The 12,266-nt window shown below is 35.8% G+C and overlaps 1 long non-coding RNA gene across 1 annotated transcript; it reads left to right on the forward strand.

The window, feature by feature from the left end:
• The first annotated feature begins 452 nt into the window (after window positions 1-452).
• LOC123597079 lies at window positions 453-9,584 on the forward strand. Its single transcript, XR_006711946.1, has 3 exons — window positions 453-5,884; window positions 8,419-8,482; window positions 9,547-9,584. It is a non-coding gene; the product is annotated as an uncharacterized LOC123597079 (long non-coding RNA).
• The last annotated feature ends 2,682 nt before the right edge of the window (window positions 9,585-12,266 follow it).

Consider the following 12,266-nt stretch of genomic DNA (forward strand, 5'->3'; position numbering starts at 1 on the left):
TGGTAGATAGTAAGCATTTAAATTAAAGTTGAATGAATAAATCTGATTTATTTAACAGGGGGGTTTTAAAAGGTAAGTCAGATTTTTAGAATTCTGTTATCAGCAAATAATCTTATAAATTTAGAACTTTCTCTGTGTTTCCAACATGTTTACTTTTAGTAGTCAGTATTTTTGTGTGTAATTTCTCATAATTGAAAAGATGAAGTTTCTCATAGAAATAGTAAAATTAATATTTTAGATTAATTTTTTTAGACTATGCTTTTGGTTCTGTTACTTGCTTCTATGGAAAATAATATAAGCATCCCTAAATAAATAACTTAGTATTCACTCAAGAATTCAGGGGTGTCTGGGTGACTCGACTGAGCATCTGACTCTTGATTTCGGCTTGGGTCTTACTCTCACAGTTCATGGGATTGAGCCCTATGTTGGTCCAGGGCTGGCAGCAAGGAGCCTGCTTGGGATTCTCTCTCTCCCTCTCTTTCTGTCCCTCCCCTGCTTTGCATGCTTGAACACATGCTTGCTCACTCACTCGCTGTCTCTCAAAATAAACTTTTAAAAAAGAATTCATACAGAATTAGGAATAACGCAGAAAATCAGGTAATACAAATTAGAAGTAAAAATGTTCATTAGATTAATTTGATGATTCTAGACGCACAAATCTGTAAATTATTTTCTGTGGTTTTGTCCTTTTAAGGTCTCAGACAATGAAACTTCCATCACTTCATTCTCATTCAGTAATGTGTGTACGGCTATTCATTCATCCAACAAGTCACTTTGTTCAAGGCACTTGCCTCTGATATCATTCTCTTCACTGTCCTCAAGATGCCTCCTTTTTTTTTTTTTTTTTTTTTTGAGATAGAGAAACAGAGTGTGAGCAGGCGCCCCAAGATGCCATTTTATTAAGATACCAGTTGAGCATGTAAAAGAAGCTAACGGTTTCTCACTGGTTTAGATGACCATGAAATGAAGGAGAACAAAAGGTTATAATGCAATATAATAAATTCATATTTGTGAACATTAGGCTAAAGAAGTGTTTAGGTAGGTTGTTACTTTGCCAGAGGAATGACAATGTAAACAGAAGCTTAAACTGTACTTAGAGAAGTTAAGTGTGATGATACTCAAATACTTAAAATTGGCTCTGGGATTAGTTGTGTGACCTTAAGCAAGTTGCTATCTCTCTCCAAACCTCAGTTGAAAATTTAAAAGATTGAATTTGTCTCTGTCTTGTCCCAAATTTTTAAAACCCTAAACAAAGTCAGCCTCCAATATATCCATTTTGCAAAACTTCTTTTTTTAAAATGCTTATTTATTTATTTTTGAGAGAGAGAGTGCATGTGAGCGGAGGAGGGGCAGAGAGAGAAAGACAGAGGGTCTGAAGCTGGCTCTGCACTGACAGCAGACAGCCCAATGGGGCACTTGAACTCACGAACCACAAGATCGTGACCTGAGCCAAAGTCAGAGGCTTACCTGACTGAGCCACCCAGGCACCCTGCAAATAATTCTTTATACTGACATATTACAAAAGCAAAGGAAAAAGTTAAATAATCTTGTAGATTTATGGGAGACTTTAATATCACCTTAGAATTTTGGAAATTACATGTTTAACTTTGCCATTATAGAAAAGATTTATTTTTCCTACCCTTTGTCAGACCAACACCTTGTCTGTAAGAGACACAGTCAAAAAAAGAGAGAGAGAGAGAAAAACTGGAACCTAGAGAAGGAGAAACACTTGTAAATTTAAAATAATAAAATTTCGGAAAAAAAATCAAATTTGGGGGATCCCTAGGCAGCTCAGTCGGTTAAGCATCCAGCTTGACTTCAGCTCAAGTCCTGATCTCACAGTCATGAGGTAGAGCCCCATGTTAGGTTCTGCACCGACAGCACAGAGCTTTCTTGGAATTGTCTCTCTCTGCCCCTATCTGCCCCCCCCCCACATAAAAAAAATAATTTTTTTAAGTTTATCACATAAAGCATTTAATTGAATTAATGGAACAGTGTTGAGTACTAGATGATTTAGTTAACTGAAGTTTATAGTAATCCTAAACTTTTGAGTATTTCCTAAAACCTAAAAATTACAGTATGTCAGTATATTGTCTTGTCTCAAAGCATGCTGAATATCACCAAACTTTATGAGTAAGGAATCTTACTATCAAGTAGTATAAAGTAATATGTAATTATAGGCATAGAAATTTTAAGAATTGTGTTCAATGTGTTTCATATAACCCAAAGAGTATTTGATTATAATTTTTTTCTTGAGGTAGAGCACAAGAGACTCATTCAGATTAAGGATTTAATTTGAAGAATTCCAATTTCCTTTAAGCAAACTTTCACTTTATTTCAAGCTGAACATTAGTGTATTCATGATTTGATAATACACTTAAAGATGTACACTCTAAAGAATTTGAGTTACAAAACGCTCAGTTATAATCTGTTGGTTGTAAACAAGGCCAGTTACTTGTAGAAATTGGATCAGAAGGAATTGGATTATCACAAATGGCCACTGGTTTTCATCATGGTTATGTTATGTACATGTGATAGAGTAGGACAGTTTATTCATAATGCACATTTATTTTGAACGGTGTGAAAATCTGAGTTGGTTGTAATTTGAGGCCTCAAATTCTATAACAAGAGTGAATATCATTTTATGTCATCAAAGATGGTTATTAAAAAACTACTTTAAAATTCTTTCACAATTTGGGTTGCCTGGCTGGCTCAGTCAATACAGCATGCAAATGTTGGTCTCAGAGTCATGAGTTCAAACCCCATGTGTGGCATACAGTTTACTTAAAAAAAATTTTTTTAAGTTTTCTTTGCATTTTTCAAGTGAGCTTTAAGGGCCTATTCTATGTCTAGTACTTACTATAGTCCAAAAAGATGGTCACTGTCAGCAAAGAACTTTTAGCCGTAATAGAAATATACTAACATACAAGAAACAACTAGAAAATAGTGGAGAGTAAATTTTGCCTTGTGGACTTGAAGTTTAGTAGAAGATCAAAGAAAATGTAGACTTAGACTCACCAAAAAAGACTTCTTAGGGGAGCTGGAAGGTGAGCTGGGCTTAAAGAAGAATAGGTAGAATTAATTCTTGGAAATGAAGATATTGGAGGCTTTCAAGTACAGGAAACATGAATCAAAGTATCAAGTTGGAAGGAGTAAAACAGATACACTAGATTGAAAATAGAGGAATAGGGAAATGAATGTAACCATATTTGAGATTGCTTTGCTTTGCTTAAGGGGCCCTAATTTCTAATAGAAGAAAACGAGGATTTGGATTGCCTGCAACCCTTTTGAGAGCCAAAAAACAGTTGAAGAAAAAAAAAAAAAAGGGAAGGAAATCTAGGATTCTATCAGACAAGTTTATTACCCTAAATATTAGGGAATCTATGGATTTTAGCTCAGCAAATCAAGTGAGAAATCTTTTTTTAATAATTTGTGTTTTTATGTTTTTATCGGAATTGAATTTTGTATATGAAGTTCTCAACACTGAACCTAATATTGTTTACTTAATAGCATATAGCAGTTGCTGTACTTGCTCAGACTTGACACTTTTTTAAAAAATGTATTTTGAGAGAGGGTGTGAGCAGGGGAGAGGCAGAGAGAGGAAGACAGAAAATCCCAAGCAGGCTCCACACTGTCAGTGCCAAGCCCAACCAGGCACTCATACTCACAACCTGTGAGATCATGACCTGAGCTGAAACCAAGAGTTGGGTGCTTAATTGATTGAGCCACACAGGCACCCCTCAAGTGAGAAATCTTGAGAGGAAAGGGTTGCATAGCCAAAATTCTATCAGGCATATTTTTTGTTCTCCATAACATTGATCTTAACACTATGGGAATGATGGTGAATTAATACCAAAGTAATGTTGTTATGCCAAATAGAAATACTCCTTTTCCAAACCCCTCTCTAATTTGCATCTAAGTCTTAGCTCAAGTTATTTACTCTTAGAATGTCCTTTCCCTCATCTTCACCTGTCTAAATCCTCCTAGGCTATCTACCTCTTGCATTAAATTTTCCCAGTTCATTTTTCCTTCTCACCCAGAAATTCTCTCTTTTGAGCTCATATACATGGCTTAGAACAATTAATATACCCTGCCTTATGGACAGGGATTATCTTACTCTTTATTATATACTCTGCAAGCTTAACAGAGTGGGTGCTTAGCAATTAAATGGTAATTAATTGCTGAAAATAATACCTTTATGATAAATGTTTTCTGTAAAGGCTGAATACCAGCTAGATAAATACAGAAATGCCCGGGCTCTTTTCTGGTAATTTAAGAATTTTTCCACCTTTTACTACTTTTATAGGGCTTCTTTGATTCTCTACTACCTATTAACATTCATGTCTCAAGTCTTATTTATCTTAAAATGTCCTTTAAAGAAAAATTTCAGGGGTGCCTGGGTGGCTCAGTTGGTTGGGCGTCCGACTTCAGCCTAGGTCGTGATCTCACGGTTCTTGAGTTCGAGCCCCGCGTCTGGCTCTTTGCTGATGGCTTGGAACCTGGAACCTGCTTCGGATTCTGTGTCTCCCTCTCTCTCTCTGCCTCTCCCCTACTCATGCTCAGTCTCTCTCTCTCTCTCAAAAATAAAATAAACATTTAAAAAAAATTTTTTTTAAGTCAAAACCTGTGGGTAGGTTTGTGAACAGTTAGAAGGCCTGTGAAATTTCAATATCCCTTTGGGAGGGCCATGAGTAATCCAACTGATAATCCTAAGCTTTTCAATGAAGTATAATTTAACTATTTTTTGTCAGCCTTCCATCTGAGGAGATGGAAGATGATAGAATGAAAAGTACTTACGTTAAAAAATACTTTTTAAGAAACACCATTACCGTAATCATAAAAAACAAATGTACTGAGCATTGTTGAAGTTCTTTATACATCTCTAAAGTTAATGGTATGCTACTGGGGCACCTGGGTGGCTCAGTCGGTTAAGTATCTGACTCTTCGTTTCTGCTCAGGTCATAATCTCGCATTTCGTGGGTTTGAGACCCACATCAGGCTCCACGCTGACACTTCGGAGCCTACTTGGGATTTTCTCTCTCTCCTTCCCTCTCTCTCTCTCTCTCTCTCTCTGCCCCTTCCCTGCTCTGTCTCAAAATGAATAAATAAGATTTTTAATAAAGTTAATGGTATGCTTCTGAATCCCTCTGCTTACTGGAGCTACCTTGTTGAATGAAATTGGTTTTCTAACAAATTTTCTTGGACTATTGTATAAGAGACTATGCAAGTCACACCAAAGAAAGTTTTTTTTTAAAGTAAGCTCTACACCCATTGTGCAGCTTGAACTGAGACCCCAAGATCAAGAGTCACATGCTCTACCAAATGAGCCAGCCAGGCACCCCAGAGAAAGCTTTTAGAAATCTAAGAAGACAAAATTGTGACACAAGTATGTAGCATTTGTTTTCTGCTAGGACATTTAAGTCATAAGGATTTATTTTATGTACCCTTAGAGCTTTTATATAAAATCTATATGACATTTATGTTTGTTTTTCAGAACCTGTATATAAATTACATTTTTTAAAACATCTGTTGTTACTATTGGGTTTGGTTGGCTTTGAGGGTGGTTGACTTGTTATATTTTACATTTAACCAAAAGTCAGGATTTCAACCAGCAATTAAATAATGGTTTATATGGCAAAGCAGTTTCCCCTTTGTAATGATTTTCTTTATGACCTGTTTTCTAGGCATGTATTTTGATAGCACTACTACGTCCCTCCAAAAGGTGAGAACTGACTCTTCCATCTGTACCTGGATCATGTGGAGAAAGGACTGAGAATAGAAGCAGAAAACAGACATTGTCCATGTAGAGCAGACTGCCTGACAACAGCTCACTCTAATAAAGGGCAATAAATGCCACACGAGATGATCCTCTCATCACAAAACTGTAAGTAATTTTGGGGAATTACAGGGGAATTGGTTGTCTCTGCTGACTCAATAAAAAAAGGTCTTCATTTTGTAATTTGTGGCCTGTATGCTGTAAATTAAGATGCACTGAACTGTTAAACAGTGGACTTTCCTGGCTTGTGGATGAGAATTTAAGGCAAAATAAAATACAGTATTCCCCACAAAGTAAACTTGGGACCTTTGCTCTAAGACCTGAGGCAAAGGTTACATGAATTTGGATAACTGGGTTAAAACTAAGTAATTGGGGCTTGCCTGGAAAACAAGCTTGAGAACTTCAGTCTTTTTTTTTTTTTTCAATGTTTATCTTTTGAGAGAGAGAGAGATGACAGAGCACAAGCTGGGGAGAGGCACAGAGAGAGGGAGACACAGAATCCACAGCAGGCTCCAGGCTCTGAGCTGTCAGCACAGAGCCCGGCACGGGGCTCAAACTCACCAACCATGAGATCATGACCTGAACTGAAGTTGGATGTTTAACTGACTGAGCCACCCAGGTGCCCTGGAGAACTTTAGTCTTGATATAGCATGGAATAGGGAGGCCATATGGCCTCTTGAAACAAAATAACGGAAGTTAACAAAGTAATAGAATTTTTGGAAATTAAATCTAGCAATACCATAGATAGATCGATAGATAGACAGACAGACAGACAGACAGGGGAGGGGGGGTGGCGCAGCAGGCTGTATAGAGAAGGATTCTAAGATACAAAGTATGGCGAAAAAGAAACTGGGCATGTGACCATTGTAGTAATCAAGGAGTAAAGAAAACCTGAACAAAATAATGGCATTGAGAATGGAGATGAAATAATAAATTGAAGATATTTTTTTTAAAAAATCGTAGAACATCATGATGAGTTGGATAAAAAGGGAGTTGTCAAAATTATATATTTTCTGTACTGGAAGGAAACAGTGATATCACTGCAAGAGGATGGTTAAGAGAAGCTAGTGTGAGAAAGATGTTGTATCCTATTTTTGTAATATTGCGTTTAAGAGATCTAGGCATTCCATTTGAAATCCTTTAAAGATCACTGAATATACAGAAGGAGAATTCTATGTAAAAGGCTAGAGAGGTAAAAATGTCAGTTATCCTCATAAAGCTGATAAGAATAGACAAGCTAACAAAAACTATTAAGGACAATAGACTTTCTTTTAAAAACAAATATGTAGGGGCGCCTGGGTGGCACAGTCGGTTAAGCGTCTGACTTCAGCCAGGTCACGATCTCGCGGTCCGTGAGTTCGAGCCCCGCGTCAGGCTCTGGGCTGATGGCTCAGAGCCTGGAGCCTGTTTCTGATTCTGTGTCTCCCTCTCTGTCTGCCCCTCCCCCGTTCATGCTCTGTCTCTCTCTGTCCCAAAAATAAATAAACGTTGAAAAAAAAAATTAAAAAAAAACAAACAAATATGTAACATAAATTTATATAAATTAATTAGGTATATAATCTTAAATAAACATTTCCAAATAAAAAACTATTTTCCTCAGAATGTCATGTCTCAAGCTTACACCTGTAAGAAAATCCCTATACTTACATTAGTTGTGAGAGTCAATGACTAATATGTGTTAATATTCTTGAACTTATCTTCATGTCTATTAATAAAACAAAGACCTTTCCCCATATTAGATTGAGGGAATGAAATTGAGAACTTAAAGTTCACATGATTCAACCAGTTAAAACTTTATAAAATTGACATGGCTTTAATTTCTCAAATGGAAAGGCAGGTAATTGAATTGTGGGAAATGTGCTGGTCTCCAGTTTCAAGAAACAGTACAGCACAAAGACCTGGAATTCTGGCTGAAGAGCTGTAATAATAAACAAAAAATTTGAAAACCAGGAAGCCAAATCTTCCAAATGTATGACTGTGGCATTTCAAAGGAGATATAACAAGAGATTCCAGAAAATGGTAAAAAATAGGTTTAGATAATTGAGATTCCTTGTATGAATACTTGTGTTTGATGGAGAAACACTGTTAAGCAGAAATGAAGGTTCTAAGAAGCTGTGACTTTCTCCTTCTCACCCTAAATTAGGCTTGCTTCTGAAAAAAAAAAGTGTTAGTCCAAAAAATTCAAATGGGGATTCAATAAATTTTAGCCAGGAATTTAAAAAGTGACCAAAGGGGCAGGGCCAGAATTTCATTGAAAGAAATATTTTGGTTTTCTAGGAGCTAAACGTTGTTTTGTAGGATTCCTATTTAGAATGTCAAAGTATCTTGCTCTATTTACCTAGTCACTACTTGCTGTGGAAAACTGCCACCTTCATCAGACAGAAATCCCATATCATTCTACACCTTGAACTGATACTTTAATATACTATTCCATTTTAATGATATGTAAGGAAACCTAAAATGTCAATCTGTGCTTCCAAAATAGCATTTAAAACACTCACTAATATGTCTTCTGGATATACCACATCATTTGGACCATACTCAATCCTTAAACTGTTTGATTAAGCCAAGTTCAGTGAACCTATGACTTCAAATCAGGTTATCCAGAACTGCTAACATTTTTTTCTGTATTTCTGTCCTAGTTACATCTGACTTATATGCCTGGTCTGATAACTTCTATCTTTTTATGACTCCTAAATTGTGGAGGTAAGTCAAGATTTAATATCAGTTATAGTCATGTAAAGTTCATTCTGAATTTGTATTCCCTTAACATTTATTTACTAAGCATTCTTGTAGCATTGCATTTTTATTAGCAAATTATATACTATATTCCAACTTTGGCTGGGCTATTTTACTCTGATTAAATGTGTAATTTTCTGTAACTTTCAACTAGTTAGTATTCCTATAGACATCTAATATTTTTGTCACACTTGGTATGTGATTACCCAAGTAAACTTCTAATGGAAAAATACCATGGGATTTTTTTTTTCTGTAGTCTTTAGCTTAAATCACTTCTTTCAGACTCTGTACATGAAGTATCATCCATCTTTGATCTACTATAATTCTTGTTTTTCCAAGTGCCTATTCACCGAGACTGTAGTGTTCTAAATTTTTCAGTTCAGTTCAGTTGAGACCATTAGACATCCAGTACTGTGGGGGAATATAAAGATCAGTATTAAACACAATCCCATTCCTCATCTTAAAAGATTTCATGGAAGCTCAGACATTGCAGCCTGACTTTCTTGGGGTCTCTTATTACAAGGAGACCAAGACAAATCTCTCCTATTTGGCTTCCAAGTTGGGAACCCAAAGAAATTCAGATGCTTACCAGAGTGAGAAATAATGGAGAGTAACATGAAATAGAAACACTTGGTTTAGGGTATGTTCTACTCCACTGATAAGAGTAAAAAGCCACTTTAAAACAATGATTCTGGATTTGAGGTGTTGGTGTGAAATTTGAAGGTGCAGAATGCTGCCTACCTAGAAGTTTGTATAATTAGACATGTCTTAAGCACATTTTAGTTTTGGAAGCAAAGTCCTATTTATTTTGCTGAATGTTTGTTGCTCTTTTATTCTGTGCCATGTAAGGTGTTAACTTTTTATCCTTTAAAAGATTTTTGTAGTTGGATCTCATAGTTTAGATAAATATTAAGGCATTTTATTTTCTAAGCTTAATAATTATGATATAATGAATTTTTTGTGAAATTTTTACATAAATTTTCATCTCTAATAGGTCTGATAGGCCTTATATTCTTTTTTTTTTTTTTAAGTTTATTTATTTATTTTGAGACAGAGAGAGAGCGCAAGCATGAGCCTGGGAGGGGCAGAGAGAAAGGGAGAGAGAGAATCCCAAGCAGGCTCTGGGCTGATGTGGGGCTCAAACTCAACAAACCATGAGATCATGACCTGGGCCGAAATCAAGAATTGGACGCTTAAACCAACTGAGCCACCCAGGCGCCTGGAAGGCCTAATAATTCTTGAAGTGCAGTTCTGTGGCAAAGCTGGTAAGTAATGATGGCTTTTACTAGGTCATTGGTATTCCAGAAATCTAAGTATTTTAGTAATATGTTTTCACATTAACTCTATTTCTTGAACTTTGTTTGAAATACTAAGTTTGATGTCACATTGTTCTCTTCCATGAGTTCTTTGGCTCTCTCAAAGTAACAAAATGTCCTAAATTTATTTTTAAAAATTTCCTCATAGTGGCTCTTCTGCATTGCTAAACTTACTGTTAACAGAGTCAACTTCCCCTGCACAGAGGAAAAATAACAGTAGAATATGGGAGATTTGGAGTGCTCTAATAAATATTTTGTCATCCCAACAAGGTTTCTGGTGATGTGACTATTTCTACTATTTGTGATAGAGAACCAGTATAAAAACTTATAAAGCAAAACTGAAGTTTGTCAGATGTAAACAATACATAAGACAAATTAGAAATAGCTTGTGATTCCCTAAACCATATATTATTTCTCTAGCTCCTTTCCCATGACCATTTTATGTTATTTGGGGCTCCTGATTTCAGATATATTTTCAAAGCAGCCCAAATTAATTCCAATTTTACCATACCTAAGAAATCTTTATAGTTATGACTTGTATATTAAATTCAAGAGTAAAATTCAACATTTTACTCTTCAGAAAATTTTTTTAGGGACAACTTCCAATCACTTATAAGGCAAATTACTGAGTTTCAAGAATAAGCTCTTTAGTGCCTTGTCAGAAATGAAACTGTGGGTGGAAAGATAAAACACACATAACAGAATCGGGAGAACAGGGAAGGCCCAACTACTGATGGTACTGGTCATTAAGAATGACAGACCTTGGGGCACCTGGATGGCTCAGTTGATTAAGCATTCAACTTCAGCTCAAGTCACGAGCTCCCCGTTTGTGAGTTCAAGCCCTGCGTTCGAGCCCCCAGAGCCTATTCGATTTCTGTGTGTCCCTCTCTCTCTGCCCCTCCCCACCTTCTCAAAAATAAAAAATAAACATTAAAAAAAAAGAATGACAGACCTTAATGTGTCATCGTGATGATTCATCTTTGTATATATGAGATGGATTGATAGGTGTATATGATTTAATAGAACAAGGTTTTCAGCATGATTGGCCAAGACCAGCTTCTGCCATTATTTTCTTATAATTTAAAATGGCCTGGGTGGCTCAGTTGGTTGAGCAGCTGACTTTGGCTCAGGTCATGATCTTAACGGTGTGTGAGCTCAAGCCCTGCATCAGGCTCTCTGCTGTCAACGCAGAGCCTGCTTCAGATCCTCTGTCCCCTTCTCTCTCTGCCCCTCCCCCGCTCGTGCTCTCTCAAAATAAACATTAAAAAATTTTTTAAATAAAACTGACAAATTCATTCAGTCCAGAAGTTAAGAGTTAAGTGGTGTACCCATATGAAAATGTTAAAGCTTTTTTTTTTCTAAAGCAGGCAAGAGTTTTTAATTTGCATTGCATCTGATATATCCCTGTTTTCTTCAAACTACAGTTGCCTTGTCCCCCTTTCTGAAACAAGACTCAATGTTTTGCATGTCTTGATATCCCAGTGATAGTGTCCCACTCTATTTTAGAGTGAATACGAGAGGCTTACTGAGATGATCTTGACAGATGTGTCTCCAGATGAGATAATCTCTAAAGTATTTACTAAAATAAGAAACTCAGTCTACTCTGAAACTACACTTTCCTTAATAATATATACATTTTTAATTGCGGTAATGTTTCTCCTTCCACAAACCTCTGCATTGTGAACTCATAACTTTTGAGAAACTATTTAATAAAAAGCTTGTCTTTCTAATTAAACCATTGGTCAATATTATGAATTGTTTTTGTAAAAAGTTCTAGGAGGGAAGGCATTATTTGTTCTCTGCAGTATCTCCAATGTCTAAAATAGTATTTCGCACACAGTATATGTCACTAAAGATTTATTGAATGAAGGAATGAAGGAACGAATGTCATATGTATCTCCATAGGTAATATGTTTCTATTAGCACATTTTATTTCTCAACTCAAAGTAGTTTCCTGCAAATATGAATGACTAAGAACATATTAGACAGTATTTTTAACATTTCCTGTCTTACTATTTGCCAACCTGTTACAATATTTTTTGTTTTAATGTTTTTAACCAGTTACCAGTTTTTAATAATCTTATCAGTAAAGCAGTGTTGAACAGTGTTGCATATATAACCATGTCAACTATATCCAACAAGTTAAATCACATAAATGTCAAAAACTTAGTGTGTCCTAGAATATGATACTAGCAAGGGAAGCAAACACATCATCCCGAAAATTAACTTGACATGCTAAAACAACTAAATTGGCTTTTCTGCAGAAAAGAGGGGATAACTGCCACCAAAAACAAAACACTTATTCATAGGGCTTTTTCTCTTATTTGGGTCATTACTTTCAAATACTAACCTTGACATTACTAATCTTGAAGTATTTTGCACTTCTACATTATACATAACCTTTGAAGTACTGTTAGAAAATTTTAAAAATATGT

The sequence above is a fragment of the Leopardus geoffroyi genome, chromosome A1 (assembly GCF_018350155.1).
Source record: "Leopardus geoffroyi isolate Oge1 chromosome A1, O.geoffroyi_Oge1_pat1.0, whole genome shotgun sequence".
Taxonomy (NCBI): domain Eukaryota; kingdom Metazoa; phylum Chordata; class Mammalia; order Carnivora; family Felidae; genus Leopardus; species Leopardus geoffroyi.